Source organism: Schistocerca serialis, chromosome 3, assembly GCF_023864345.2.
Source record: "Schistocerca serialis cubense isolate TAMUIC-IGC-003099 chromosome 3, iqSchSeri2.2, whole genome shotgun sequence".
Taxonomy (NCBI): domain Eukaryota; kingdom Metazoa; phylum Arthropoda; class Insecta; order Orthoptera; family Acrididae; genus Schistocerca; species Schistocerca serialis.
The window spans coordinates 110,430,983-110,446,934 of NC_064640.1; the positions used below are offsets into that span (position 1 = coordinate 110,430,983).

Genomic DNA, 15,952 nt, shown 5'->3' on the forward strand with positions numbered 1-15,952 from the left:
GGAAAACCTCAATATGTGGGGTATCGTGCAAGATGATGACTCACTATGCAAATGTGGTGAGGAAGAAATTTCTAGGTATGCCAAGAAGTGCCTCCTTTGTCTGGATTTGTGCACAGGATTGGAACTAGCACTGGCTAAAACAAAAACTATCAATGTAGTGAAACACTTGTTATAACATGTATAAATATTCTGTAAAGCGTACACATCTGATTATGCCCTTTTATGTTTTGTGTAGTACTTTATATCATCTGTTCCAATTTATTTGTTTATAATTTGTCAACTGATTAATTTGTCCATGTATATTTCATATTCATTATAAACAAGATCTGTTTTCTTTGGTACTTCTGACATAAATAAATACAACCCAGATTATTAGGGAGGACGCTACCATACTCAAACTTACAAAGTAATATGTGAAAACAAAACTTTTTCACATGAGCTCGTCATCCTAGGTCTCAATTGATGTAAGACAAAAGATTTTGGGCTGCTGATGTTTTATATTGCTGCTGGCAAATATACAAAATTTAATGTAAACAGCATCCACTGTTGAATGGAATAGTTCCTCTTATTGTGCTATGTTCATGATGTTTGTGCAAGAACAAGAAATAAAGTAGTTCCTTGTACAACATGGGCACTACCTACAACTTTTCCTTGGTGAGAAAAAGTTAAATATACACCTCATACACTCAGTGCAAAGCACAAAGTATGGTGCGGAGCTGATACAATACTGTAAGGATGTGGTGCATGCTCCCATGCTGCAACTCATTCCCATACAGCAGTTTATGCACTGGATAAGTCTGTTTCTCCCTCTCCCCCCAACAATCAACACTAAGGAAATAGTTTACACACTACAAATGTCAATTCAGTGGCAAAACATTTACTGTAAAATGAGCTATCAAAACTTGTAAATTCCCTATGATAATGCATGAACTGCGAAGATATCATCATTCAATGCACTAAAATTTGTTCTGATTCAACAGTTATATGCTAACAGATAAAATTTGAAAAATCAGTTATATTCACTGCATTCATCATATTCCACAAATCCAGCAGAGGGGGATCTTAAGGATGTGGAAAGAAGTCACTTATTTGAGTGCAATACAATGAAATAACTTAACATTACAAAGAGTATCGCATTTTGTCTTTTTGACAATGACTCACATTCCCCACTCAGTCCGATTATTGATACAGATGTGCAGTCAGAAATCCTCTAGCTGTGACCGAGCGAGGTGGCACAGTGGCTAGCACACTGGACTCGCATTCGAGAGGACGACGGTTCAATCCCGCGCCCGGCCATCCTGATTTAGGTTTTCCATGATTTCCCTAAATCGCTCCAGGCAAATGCTAGGATGGTTCCTTTGAAAGGGAATGGCCGACTTCCTTCCCCATCCTTCCCTAATCCTATGAGACCGATGACCTTGCTGTCTGGTCTCCTCCCCCAAACCACCCAACCCTCTAGCTGTGTAGCCTTTGAGTTGATGTTATCTAAGTCTCATGGAAAGCACAGCTTGCATGTTAGGATGATTTGGTCACAGACGCAATACTGCTGATAAATACCACAGCCAGCCACTTGTCAGTTTCTCTTGTTTAGTCTATGAAGCATTTGCTAAGACCCTATCCGAGTATTCTAAGCTCAATCATGCCTTTGTGTTTCTCAATTTTGAATGATTGACTGATTGATGATTGATGGGGGTTATGGGACTGAATGGCGAGGTCATCAGTCCTGCGATTCAGAAGTTACTTGCCTAAGATAGAGGGTCCACAAAAAGTGGGCGGGGTAGGGCGGGGGGGGGGGGGGGCGTTGCTCCTGAAGTAGGTTGTGCAGGAGCAACAGCGAGGGAAGTACCCCCCACCATCAAGGTGGTAGGTGGAGTCAGACAGCTCTGTGAGCCAACTGTACACAGCAGAATGGAAGATCGTAGAACTGTTGTCATAGTGGCAGCATTGGTTGACGTCATATGCACAGGATGTAGCCTCTCACATTTTCTCTTAGCCTCTGTGTAGGTCAATTGGTCCAGGGTCTCCTGTATTTCATTATTTTTCTTTATTTCTGATGAATCCTGCAGTGTGGCGAGCAAGGCGAATGGTGCTCTCCGCAGTCGACACAGATGGGAGGCGGGGCACAGGGAGTATTGGGATGTGAAGAACGTCTACAATCCCACAGGTGATGCTGGAAATACAGCGGGAAGACATACGGCCAAACTTCCAGCATTTAAAGCACCGCATCGGAGGAGGGATATATGACTTTACATCACAGAGGTAGACCATCACCTTGACTTTCTCAGGTAATGTGTCACCCTCGAAGGTCAAGATAAAGGCACCGGTGGCAACCTGATTACCCCTCAGACCCCGGTGGACGCACCGGACGAAATGGATACCTCGCCGTTCTAAATTAGCATGCAGCTCATTGCCAGACTGCAAAGGGATGTCCCTGTGAAATATAATACCCTGGACCATATTTAAGCTCTTACGGGGAATTATGGAAACAGAAACATCCCCCACTTTGTCACAGGCAAGTAGTGCCCGTGACTGGGCAGAGGATACTGTTTTGATCAACACCGACATTGACCGCATTTTGGACAAGCCCTCCACCTCCTCAAACTTGTCCTCTAAATGCTCCACAAAAAACTGAGGTTTCATTGACAAGAAAGGTTCCCCATCTACTCTCGTATATATGAGGTACCAGGGTGAACAAGCTTCGCTGCCACCCTTAGCCTGGCATTCCTCCCAATGGTGTGTCATTCGCCCTGATGCCACCCACTCCAGCCAAGGGCCCTCCCCAAGGGTGCCACCCAGCCGCAGCAAAGGCCACCGGGCAGGATGGCCATTGCCGGGTGTCCTGATGCCCCAGGGTGATGGACATCTACTCCTTGGTACATGTGGGGAGTTAATGGTGCAGGCATCAGCAGAGTGATCCCTGTGTGGTCAGGGGGCTACAACCAACAGGGTACATGGCGGTCCCATCACAATGGACTGGCTACCGTGCTGGATATCAGGCGCAAACGAGCTAAGAAGTCCATTATTGTTGACAGTGCAGAAAGTGATACTGCACAGAGGATGGAGGAAAACACACCCAGGAGGGTGACCTTGCCCAACAGCTGGAGAATCAGTGGAAGTGCAGATCCACCTCAACGAAGGATGCGAGGGGTCTCAGCACACGATGGACACTATGCACCATGTAAGGCGCACTTCCCCAATTGGCTCACTCTTAAGGAAAATTTTGAAAAATGGAGGTCGAACCCCCACAGGGGACCATCATATAAAGGCTGAAATGTGTGAGAGTCCTTTTAGTCGCCTCTTACTACAGGCAGGAATACCCGCAGGGGGAGCCAAGGTGAAGGCACCAGTAGCAATCCTGTTGTCTTTGGGCCATCTGTAAACACGCCGGATGAAATGAACAACCCGCCATTCTAGATCTGTGCAGCGCTCATTGTCAGACTGCAAGAGGATGTCGCACTGGAAAATAATCCCCTTCACCATGTTGAGGCTTTTATGGAGAGTGACGGAAACAGAAATATCACCCAGTGGGTCACAAGCGATTAATGCCTGGGGTTGGGCTGGGGATGCTTTCTGAATCAAGACTCCACCACTTCTCATCTTGGACAGCACTGTCATGTCCCCAAACTTATCGTCAAGATGTTCAATAAAAATTGAGGCTTCATAAGTAGAAAGGAATCCCCATCCATTCTGCTATAGACTAAATACTGAGGCGAATATGGCTTTCTTCTTTCTGTAGTCCTATGTTCCTCTCATGGTGTAGCGAGGGAGGGACACAATTTAGGGTCATATCTGTCAGCATTGTACTCAGTCTTGCTCTTCTTAAGAGACTGCTGGTGCCGTACGGTCACCAGCAAGAGATGACTTAGTCCGCATCATTTCGGGTCATCCACCCTGATGCCACTCATTCTGATCAGGGGCTCTCCCCACAGACGCCACTCAGCCACAGTAAAGGCCACCTGGCATGATAGCCGTTGCTAGGAGTCCTGATGCCCCAGGAAGACAGGCATCTACTCCTTGGCATACGTGGGGAGTTTACAGCTCAGGCATCAGCAGTGTGATCCCTGTGTTGTCAGGGGGCTACCACCAAATAGGTACATGACACCCCCACCACAACGGACTGGCTACCGTGCTGGATATCGGGTGCAGAGAAATCCAATATTCTCATGGGGGTGAAAGAGGACAGGAGACAATGGAAAAAGATGACATACCCCAGAAAGTGTCCTCGCCCAAACAGTTGAATTGCAGGTGGAGATGCAAAGCCATGACAAGAGGTTCAGAAGATTGAATCTAAGGGCACTCGTGCACCACGTAAGGTGTCCTTCCCCACATGGCCTGCACTTCCGTGGAATCTGGAAAGTGGCAGGTCAAACCATAAAATGGGACCTGAACTTATAGGGCCGAAAAGTGTGAGGCTCTTTTTAGTCGCCTCTTACGGCAGGCAAGGATACCTCGGGACTATTCTAACCCCCAGATTGCCAGGGGAGGGGAGGGGGGGGAGGGGACAGAGACCTTAGGACTGGGGCCTGCAGGATAAAATATACGAGACACTTTTCAGTGAGTGGAGATGGAAACCCCAACAAAGGGACATGAGAGACAATCGCACTGGTAATCCCAACTGAGGGAAGGTATCAGGAGGGAGATATCCCTCATTTGCAAAGAGGATGGAGTACACAGGATGGTCACATAATTGTTGAATGGTGATTGCCTCAGAAACCAGGAGTTGGCTCCATCGCATTTGTAATGGGTGAATCCCCACTTCTGCGAGGAGACTGTTGACGGGACTAGTGCAAAAAGCACTGATGGCCAGACGCACCCCATAATGATGAACAGAGTCAAGTAGTTTCAGAATGGAAGGAGCCTCCAAGCCATAAACCTGACAACAATTATCTAGTCTCGACAAAACCAGAGTGCGGTAAAGATGGAGAAAAGTAGCATGGTCTGCACCTCAGGATGTGTGGGCCAGGAGGCAGAGAGCGATACATGTCTGCATTAATTACTTTGCCTATTCCTATTACAACCAGAAGGACTGGTCGCTTATATACTTTTGTATCCAACACGGTATTCTCCATTGATAACTTGTTTAAAAGAATGAACACATTTTAGAATGTTATGAATGTATTTTATGTGAACTGAAGATGATATGTTGAACACTAAAAGTCACAAAATAAAATGAATATATTTTTATTTATGATTTTCAGTTTTAAATTACTAAACAGAAGAAACACCATTCTGATTTTTTTATGTTAAAAAGTATGATAGCAGGCATTATGTGAAATAAAAATGAAGATGGTGAAACTTGTGATTTTGGCGAAAAAATTTCTGAAATTGATGACAAAATAAAAACTTAGAAACTATTTTCATTAGAAGATTTGTAAATATTTGTATGCATAATTCCAGAAATTTAATAACTTCATATCATCATTGAACCTTTTATGTTTCCAATGACACCAACTAGAAGAAATCTGATTCAAAAATAAAGAAGTTTAGGCCATATAGAAGGTACTGGGGAGAACATATGTTAAAACCAAAGACTTTTACAAGAAAAAAATACCTTTCTAAAAATGCAAAAATAAGGCATTACAACTAGAAATAATAGGAAGGTGAATCTTTAGGAAATACTAGGCCAACAAAAAACTAAGGAAGGTTGGAAATTATGTTGAAGTTTATTGAAACATTGAAAACATAGCAGAAGTAATGAGAAAAAGAAGACTGGTATTTTTTGGACATTTATAATGAATGCAAGACAGTAGATAGACAAAAAAACCATCTTCAAATATTTGTGGTGTAAGAAGTTAACTGCAAATTTGATCCAAGAAGTAAAAAGGATTTAGAAAAAAATAATGTAAAAGCTGAAGGGACAACTAACACAAAAGTGTTTAGGGAAGAAATGTTGAATGTGGAAGGATTCCAAGGCAAAAGGGTGGGGAAAAAAATCCTATGAAGTGGTCAGAAGACAGGAAGGAAAAAACCTAGTGAACAGATGAAAGAGTACTGGAAGATAAGAAGACAACCATGCATAAGGAATGGAAATTAGCACGTGGTCTTTAGTTGACCCACCTGAGGGGGCAAAAGAAAGAGAGAAAGAGAGAAAGAGAGAGAGAGAGAGAGAGAGAGAAGGGGGAGGAGGAGGAGAAGTAATGGTAGTTACAAATGTTTAACTTTTAACTCACCTTTCCTACTAACATCAGTTTGTAAAAGTGACAAACATTCGAAAATGGCCTTCTAACTGCAGTTTTCAACACAAAATCTGGAAAAACTATTTTACCTTTCCCTCATTACATACTTTTTGCACAAATTTTATAAAAACATTTGCGACATGAGGGCTGCAATGTTTCATTATTTTGGGTGATTTTAAATGAAATGAGCCTCACATAAAAAGAATGGTTACACTACAAATGGATGCTTTGAAGTGTACTGAAAAATTACAGCCACAAGAATATTGCCAAGAAAAATCTTAACACTTTCAATTTAAAAAACTTATACTGATCGTAATAAAGAACCTAGATTGTACATGGTAGATTAGCTGTGAAATTTTATTATTTATAATGCTGTATCAAGTTCATTTATATTTCTATTGAGTTTTTTATTGATGGAGCTGAACACTGAAGAAACTGAGAGATTTTCAAACAACTGAAAATGGCAACGAATTCTGTGAAAGCACAAACAGTGTGGTTGTATGCAGAATTAGGATCCATTATTGCAGTTCAATGATGTTTCTGAGCAGAGTACCACAGAAACCTCCCAACACCAAGAGATTCCAGATGTGGAAAGCGGCATTTCTAGAGAGACAGGATCTTTTGCTAAGAAGCATGGTGGTGGGCCATCAAGAAAATGAGAGGAGACTCTTAATTGCATTTTAGATACATCTGCAAGAAGTTCTAAGGAATCCATTTGTACAGCATCATGTGAGCTTGGTGTACCAAAATCAATTACCCACAACGTGCTACACAAGCACCTAAGGCTTTATGCATACAAAGTGCTATTGTACATGAGGTGAAGCCCGACTCTAAACACAAAAGAGAAACATTTCCTGAAGACATTTTTAATGCATCGACAGACAACTGCTTCTTGGTTAAAATTGTTTTCTGATGAGGCAACATTTCATCTTATTGGAAAGATCAGCAGATGCTATGTGTGAATTTGGAGTAGTAAACATCCTCAAGAAGCCATGAAATTTCAACGAGAAAGCCCAGAGGTCTACATTTGGTGTGGCTTAATGGAGGATGAAATTACTGGACCTTTTCTTCTTTAAAGGGGCAATTGCCACTGCTCATTGATATCTTGATACATTGGTTAATTTTGTGTTCCCTCAAATAAGACATTGACACCAATACCTGCCATTCCAGCAGGATGAAGCACCTCCATACTAACATGTGGAAGCTCATAAAGCACAGAGTGATGAATTTCCACAACGATGCACTGCAAGAAGTGTTCCAATCCCCTGTCCACCTTGGTCATGTGACACCACTCTGCCGGATTTCTTCCAGTGAGGGTATGTTCAGGACAGGGTGTACCATACCAAAGTGTCAACTCTGGAACAGCTTCATGAAAAGATTAGAGTTATCATCACAGCTGCTCATTAATACCTGGTGAGAAGTCAAGTCTGAACTAGACACCCTTCGTGGCACTTGTGGGGCTCATTTAGAAATGTGTGACTCAATAAACAAGACTTTGTGTATCCATTGTTGTAATAATCTTCTTTATGTACTGAATACACCTGAAGACCGCACAGAAAAGACTGGTATGTACACTTACTTAGGAAATGAGTTTATGGAATGTTCTGATGGCCAGCCATCAGTACTACAAGGCAGTTAAAATGACTTTTAAATAACAGGGCAAGTCATCAAGACAGAGAGGGTTTCGCTTTTTAGTCATAACGGACCGAACAATCTAAGTCAATCTTCTCATGGATAGAATATGGCAGTCCAAGGTTTGCTTCCACTGTTTACACTACATTTATTACATCAGTTAGTTTGCACCTGAAAATGTGATCGCATGAATTTCTTTTACTCTTTGTTGTTTCCTTATAGTAACAATGCTTAGTTTGAAGTGTGACAGTAGTACGGTCCTCTTAGAATGTTTAAAATTTATGGATTATTGAAAGATGAAATTGAGAAGCCAGGTGTTGATAGGACATTTAAAATTTGTGGATCATCACAAGATGGAGGTGAGAAGCTGAACTAGAGAAAAAAATTATGGTAGAATGAGTAATGTTTTTAGGGATCTTATGGTAATGTCTCATGAGTTAGGCACTGACTGCAAATGCTCATTATTTGAGTGTTTCAAACATGTCAAACCCTCACAAAAGCGAATGATCAATCTTCCTATTTCACCAGCTTAATTCCTGTGACATTAAATGCTCATAGAAGGCCTAGGCATGATGATTCCAAAGCCAGAGATCGCTCTTTTGGATGCTTTGTGCGAATCAAACAGAATGATGCCATGAGTGAAATTCCTGTTTGCCAAATGCTTTCACTGCTTTGTATGGAACAGCAAAGCACAGATTGCAGACTATACAGCTGAGTATGGAGGAAACTGGAAAATCCACAAAATACAAAAGGGACTTGCTTGTTAACCAGCACTGGAAACTATCCAAACAAAAGAAGGCAGCTGTTATAAACCACAAAGGTGCATTTAAGAAGAAGAAAGAACCACTATGGCTATGAGTTATATCAAGAAAATAACTCTGAACTTCCTGTTGTTAACAACAACTTCAATTTATCATCTGGATACCTGCATACTGACACCTGCTCAAAAAAATTGCAAAATTTTCACAAAACATGCCTGAAGAAGAAAAGTTAAAAAACAAACAAAATTAAAGTACTTATGGTATGGAAGACTACGTTCAAAAAGCTAAGGGCTGTCACATTTTATTCAAGAAAGCAAAAAGCGAGACAAGAAAATAAAAAACTAGTGGAAAATGGAATATGCATGGACTATCAAAAAAACCTATCTTTGCCAAATATCAGCACTAACGAATAAAATGTTATTGGGTTTCCAACCGCATCAATAACTTAAAACTACACGAGCTTTCAGCCAAGCACTTCTTGGCCATTATCAAGTGGTATGACCGCCTTGGTGCACCCTTATATACACTAGCTGCCAGCTGTGACGTTGCTGGTGCCCGTGACATTGCCATATACGGGCATGTTTTGAGTTGGCATTCGATGTGCCCTCTTCAACCGCGCAATTGCTGGATTCCACGCAGTGCTAAGCTGAAAGTCACCATCTCTATTCAGGGTGTTTGTGGTAATTTTTCTTTCAATAGCTTCCTTTATTAAACTGTCCCAGAAGCCGTTAGTGCGAGCCACGACAGAGGTATCGTCAAATTTTATGTGGTGGCCGTTTTCTAACGCATGCTCAGCTAACACAGATTGCTCTGGATAGCGTAGGCGATAATACCTCTCATGTTCTTTCCTGCATTGTTCCACAGTGCGCAGTATTTGTCCAATGTACTTGTGCCCACACTCACAAGGTATTTTGTAGACTACAGATGTTTTGAGGCCTTTTAAGCAATTGACGCGGTTGGAAACCCGGGAACATTTTATTCAATGTTATTGCCGCAACTCTCTGCATTTGTACATCAGCACTAATGTGTCTTATTACAAGCATCAGTTATTGTTTTACAGTTCCATCATTCATCAAATGTCCAACAGTGATGCAATATTTTATACTTACATTGAAGATATAAAGAATAAAGGAGTGAATGAGGTTATTAGTTTTTTGCACAATTATGTGAGTGAAACATTTGGACCAAATGTAAGGGTTCTTGTAATATTCTGTGACTTGCGTTCAGGACAAAACAAGAACTATGAAATCTTTCTATACCATCACCATGTTGGTCATAGCATTAAAAGATGAGATAGTGTCAAAACAATATTTGAATAAGAGGACACTCTTACCTGGAATGAGTCAAAAGCTTTGTTTTGACAAAAACAAAACTATTGTAGTTACCAAACGACTGGGTTAATGCCTTAAGCTGTAATAATGAATCCAAGGCTTTACAAAGTCATTCTTGTTCATCTAGTAATTATATGAGATTGGATGCCATTTTTTAAAAACATGTTATAAACCAAGATGTTCTTTCCAGACATAACACTCAGATAAGCTCTGGTTGTGAAGGAAGGTAAGCTGTTCAAATAGAGGATTTCTTAACAAGTGAGCCTGGACACCAGTACACATGGAACGTTGTGGTGGTCTACAAGTAGATATCAAGCCTGAGTATGTCACAAGGACGTGATGTATTCTTACAGCCTCACTGAGCATACAATGGTAAGTGTTTTGTAATATGAAACATTTTGTTACGTAAATAAATGTTGTTTTGCAAATAACTAATTCTAGGGTACATTTTCAGAGCTCCTGCCAATACCTTATGAAAAATATGCATACCTTCAAAAACTTAAACAACTTTGTGGTTAACAGTCAATAAATTTCTATCCCAGTCTACCACATAACAAACCAAAATCCAAATCAACAAAAAGAAACTTCCAAAGCTGAACAACACAAAGATGGGACCACAGCCTACCAAAAAGTGATGGACTCACCACGTTCTTTTCATGGCAAAGATGTAATTTTGTCTTTTTAATCATATAATTTCAATTTTTATTCTTTTTAATATACTTCCTCTACAAACATTACATTCAGCATCATAAATATATATTGGTCACAGTCGACTGGAGTGTTTTCAGTGCTTTTTGTAATCTTGAAAAGTTAAATATGCTCTCCTGAAAAATGCACACAATGTAATTTACCCCACTTTTTTCCTGGGCTCTTCATGTTGTACTATAGAAATTTTGCATCAACAGAAGGGACCGATCCCAGCCCTCTACTTTGACCCACGATGTAAATGAGCTGTGTTGTGTGAAGTCATGGTGGCATGGTGTTTTCGAGTCAGGTTGTATTTAATGGGGTAATGTGTTTTGGGGCATGTTCTTGGGTTGCACATTTATCTTTCGATGTTGTTTGTTAGATATATTAGCGAGACATTTGGGATTATTGGCTCACGGTGTGAAGTAGTATTTGGAATAGCATGTGCCAGTTCACTAGAGTGTTATTTTGATTTTGTATATTGGGCGTCATACTTTCAAATTTGTGTTAGGTATTCTTAGTACCATGGGTTTCTTATGGTCAGTACATTCAAGGCCATCTTTGTCATGAACACATGAAGTTGACCAAAGTGTCTGCTTCTCGGACCAGGGACCTTTATGTACGGCACTGTCGCCATGATAATGTGTGGCAATCCATACATAATAGTACCTGGTTTGAGAGATCTACACTCGTCATCTGTGAAATTGTTTTGGTTATTTATTATTTTTGTTATTAGTTGTCCACTGATTTCTCTGCACATGAGAATGAAGTGAATGCTCGTTGTGTGTGAGATTGATATTGATTTTGTAGAAAAGTAAGTTCTGAATTTGTTTAACATATAGTGGGAAGATGCAGGGGGGGGGGGGGGGGGGTCGGAGCTGGTAATGGAAATCGACAAATTTCAGTTTGGGAAAATGAAGTATGGGAAGGGTGGTTCTCGGGTACGTTTGTTCGGGTGGGCGGGTGGCTGTCATTTCAGGAGGGGCAGGGGGTGATGTTATTTTTCAGGTGCTTGAGAATACAACTAAAAAGAAATTAGTTGGTTGGATTGAGGAATACATTGAGGATGATATAACTGTAGTTTCAAATGCTTTTTTATCACATTAGGGTTTAGGGAAAAGGGGCTATTATCATAGCACTGGGGCGTGTACCAAAAGAATAGAGGAGTTTTGGGGCATTATGAAACCCGTTATAGGTAAGGGGAAGAGGTGCTCTTCCACTCCACAGTCTCATTAAGATGACTACTGAAGGTGGTACAGTGTCCTCGATAATTATTGTGTGTTTTGATGTTTTCTGAGGGCAGTAGAGAAAATGTATGCAAGGGTTTTCAGTTGAATAGGCTGGAGAGGAGGGGCGGAGGGGGGGGGGGGGGGGAGAGGAGTTGTTGGTGCAGTTTGTAGGAGATGGGGTAGGTGTTTTGGGGGGTGGGTTGAGTAGTTATTTAGTTTTGCTTTCAAAGGATAGGTTTGATCTTTTTGTTTGTTTGTATGGTAAGAAAGTTGTTAATTTTTGTTTGTTGTATTTTGATTTGGGTACTGTGTGTAACAGTGGTATTGGGTGGGTTTGGGTTAGTTTTCTGAAAGCCACCATATGGTGTGTGGTGGAGGGTATCATGTAGCACTACTAGTAATTTCCTTAACTGTTCCACTCGCAAACTGAGTGCGGGAATAATGACTATCTATATGCCTCCATAGGAACCTTAATTTTTCTTTTCTTATCTACGCGGTCCTTACATGAAATGTACGTTGGCGACAGTAGAAATGACCAGCACTCAGCTTCAAATTCCAGTTATCCAAATTTTCTCAACAGTGTTCCTCAAAAAGAATGTTGTCTTCCCTCCAGGGCTTTGTGTGTGGGGGGAGGGGGGTTTCTTTACTTGTTTTATTTGTTTAGTAATGCATTATGTATGGCATGTTTGTTTAGGTTTCTAGTTATTTGTGTGTATGGAATTAGTCAAGTGAAATCTTATTTTCTGAGTTTTTGATTTGTGTGTGGTTTTTCAATATCCAGGGCTTCGTTTGAGCTATAAAGATCAAGTGTAAGCTGAGATTTTTGAGGTTCTTCTTCTTCTTCTTCTTCTTCGATGGCTTCATTTGAGCTACATAGGCCAAGTGCAAATTGTGGTGCCTTGTTTGAGTTGTGAGCGGGTTTTCAGGTATCAAGAGCTTTCTTTTGAGATATATCGGTCAAGTGAATTGTACAATGCCTACAGTTCTTGTTTCTGTAGTGCGGTGTTGAATACTGAGCGTTTTTTGTGTTTGAATTTGTGGATAATATTTGTTTTGGAATGGCACTGTTTTTGTTGTTATATAACTGGCTTGTTCCTGCTCTAAAACCCTATTTCCCACAGTTGCCTCAGTTTCATTTTATTGATGGAATGAAATATTGCATATTGTCTTTACCTGTATTTGTGCATGCGTTTAGTGACATTATGGTTAATATATTGCATATGCTGTAGACATGGGTGTAAGCAATCTTGATGATATCGCACGTCAGTTGACACAAGCGGAATCAGAGTTTTTAGTTGGTTGGTTTGGGGGAAGAGACCAAACAGCGAGGTCATCGGTCTCGGGAAGGACGGAGAAGGAAGTCGGCCACGCCCTTTCAAAGGAACCATCCCGGCATTTGCCCGGAGTGATTTAGGGAAATCACAGAAAACCTAAATCAGGATGGCCGGACATGGGATTGAACCGTCGTCCTCCCGAATGCGAGTCCAGAGTTTTTAGTGTTGTCAAAATTTCACATTAGGACATTTTGTCTCACACATACTATATATATCAAGCAATTATGTACTTGAAGGAACATTGCATGAAACGTCGAATAAAGATCCGCACACACGGATGATACTAGAAACAGGATTGATTGCCATATGAAAAACAAAAAACTGAAGTTAATAAGCAAGGATATTGAGGAAGGTTGGTGTATCTTTTACAATAAGCTCTCACATGATATAACAAGCACTAAAGTATTGATAGCAAAATTTTACACGACTTGACATGTCCCTACAGCATATCAGAATACCTACAGAACCATCACAGTTACCAAACTCAAACTGTAGGCCTACGTGCCTACGGGTAAAAAAGACAAAAGAAAACACACGTAGAACTCTTGTTAGAATGAGATTCCTTATGTTATTTTAATCTTGCCTTATATACTTCAGTGACAAATAGCATGTATATGTCTGCCTCATGAACTTTTTGTGTATACCCCATTTTTTCAATTATTCTCATATTAAGTTGCTCTGCTATAAATAATGAATATGGACCCCATTGAAAGAAATTTGTCTAAATATGAACAAATGAAATTAATAAACAAAGAAAGAATTTGACACTAAAAAATCTTAATCTGATATTTAACTAGAAACTATCGCCTACCGATTTTTTCTCAGAAGTAGTAGTTCAACATTAACCAAAATATGGAAAGAGACATACTTCTCCCATTTGCTGACTTTTTCACCCAAGGCAATTGTGCCATAGAATACACATTATTGTCAGCAATGTTTGTGTATTACCTTTTGTTGTCAATTGCTCTAGTAAACAGCAGTGTGTGTTAAATACAAGCATCATTGGTTTCGTTGTACATGAAAATTTCATAGCTGTAGAACAATTCAGGTCACTTACAGAACATGGTGTTATCAGACGCCTCCATTGACCCATTTACACTAAAATGGAAGCATTTCCTGCATAATTTTACAATATGTCGTAAATTACCAGAAGCATTCTTGATTAAGGAAAAGTGAGTTTAGATTACAACACTTGAACCAAGAGCTTAAGAATTACATGTATCGTACACAGTCGTGTCGCAACAACTATTACAAGCGAAAAATTGAATTAAAACTTGTCAAGCAACCGAGAACTTACATTTCCGGGCGTCCCTAGTAGATTCCTGTATCACCGTGCTACAACTTCCAGTGGTAAGAGTCTAATGTATTCTTTAAACGGAAGTGTAGCCGTAATTCGGCGCTAAGAATGCCACATACGCTTTTCATTGGTCCTGAATGCACGATTAGCACTATTACACACGTTTAAACAATACTTCGTACCACAGGTTTTGCATACTCGCACAAAATAATTCTTAAGGTCTAGTAAGTACATCGTCGTCTAACTATTCTTTAAAGCTGCATTTATGAAGCAATGAAAACCCTTATTTTGCCTATCTCTACGATAAATACTACAAAAAATGTCAACAACACGTTTATAAACCAACACAATCTCATGTATAGCGCGTTGACATTTGTTTACGTTTTGGTATCTTCGATCTATCGCATATGAATGTCGATTGGGTAAGTTTGGAAACACTGAAGCACTTACTCAAAATACTTCCTAGTTTCGTCGAACGGAAGTTGGACACATCTGATGGTATCGTGTACAATGTACACTACTGTTACCAGCCCGTAGATTCACAGCAACAGTAGTGTTAACCCGTTCTCATAAAAGTGTAGTCAGTTTATGGTAATGAGGAGCTTTTAAAATAGTAACAGGCTGAACATTTCTCCAGTAGTTCGCACTGTTGACGAATTAGTAACTCTTCAGTAGTAGTATTAGTAGTAGTAGTAGTATTCATTCGTAGATCAATTTATAAGGATACTGGATATGTCATAGTAACTGTGCTAGTAATCTTGGCTTAATAAACAGTATTGTTTAATAGGCCGTTAAGTATTTACGTATTTCACTTCTCAGTCTGACAGTTCGGTTTTGAATTTTGTATGCTAGCTCATTTACTTTTAGTTTGATTCCTTTAGCACTTCAGTTTTTAATTTTGTATGCTAGCTCGTTTACTTTTAGTTTGATTCCATTAGCACTTACTGTAAGGAGTGGTGGTGGAACTTACATGTGTCCTATGCACCGAGCGCTGCAATGATTAAGACGTTATACCTATTGATTCTCAGTTGACGTGGTGTGAACACACAGAGATACTTGCAAACAGAATGTCATCAGCATGTCATACGTGCAGCAGGGACCTCAATGGGAAATCAACTAGACTCTCCCATAGGCTCAGCGAAAAAGACAAGAAAATCGCTGAACAGGAGACAAAGATTTGTGCCCTTCCAGCTGAATTAGTGCCCGCGAAATTTGATCTAGATAGGTTGAAAGTGGAAAAAAATCTTAGCAACTGGGTGAAGGTATCAAGCAGTGGATGAAAGAGGAGTAACTGTTCAACACCTTCATCCACTTTTGACATTGTAGTATCGAATAAAATTGACTTGTGACTTGAAGTAGGAGCGGAGTATCTTCATCCAGTTGTAGGTCACAGTAGTGTTCAGCGGACTTGTAGCAAAGAAACTAAGTCTAGATCGGTAACAAAAGAGATTAGACGCTGTACATACTGACATACACATATATACTGATGTTATAAATATATAATG

The 15,952-nt window shown here is 40.2% G+C and overlaps 1 protein-coding gene across 2 annotated transcripts in view; it reads right to left on the bottom strand.

The window, feature by feature from the left end:
- LOC126469791 (uncharacterized) overlaps window positions 1–15,527 on the bottom strand; it is a 120,159-nt gene extending 104,632 nt beyond the window's left edge. The window contains exon 1 of one of the 2 annotated variants that reach the window (XM_050097042.1): window positions 15,418–15,527. The gene's annotated coding sequence lies outside the window, so the exon portion shown is untranslated. Of the gene's footprint in view, window positions 1–14,447; window positions 14,840–15,417 lie in introns of those variants that run through there. The other variant, XM_050097040.1, reaches the window with a different exon arrangement.
- Window positions 15,528–15,952: the final 425 nt, after the last annotated feature.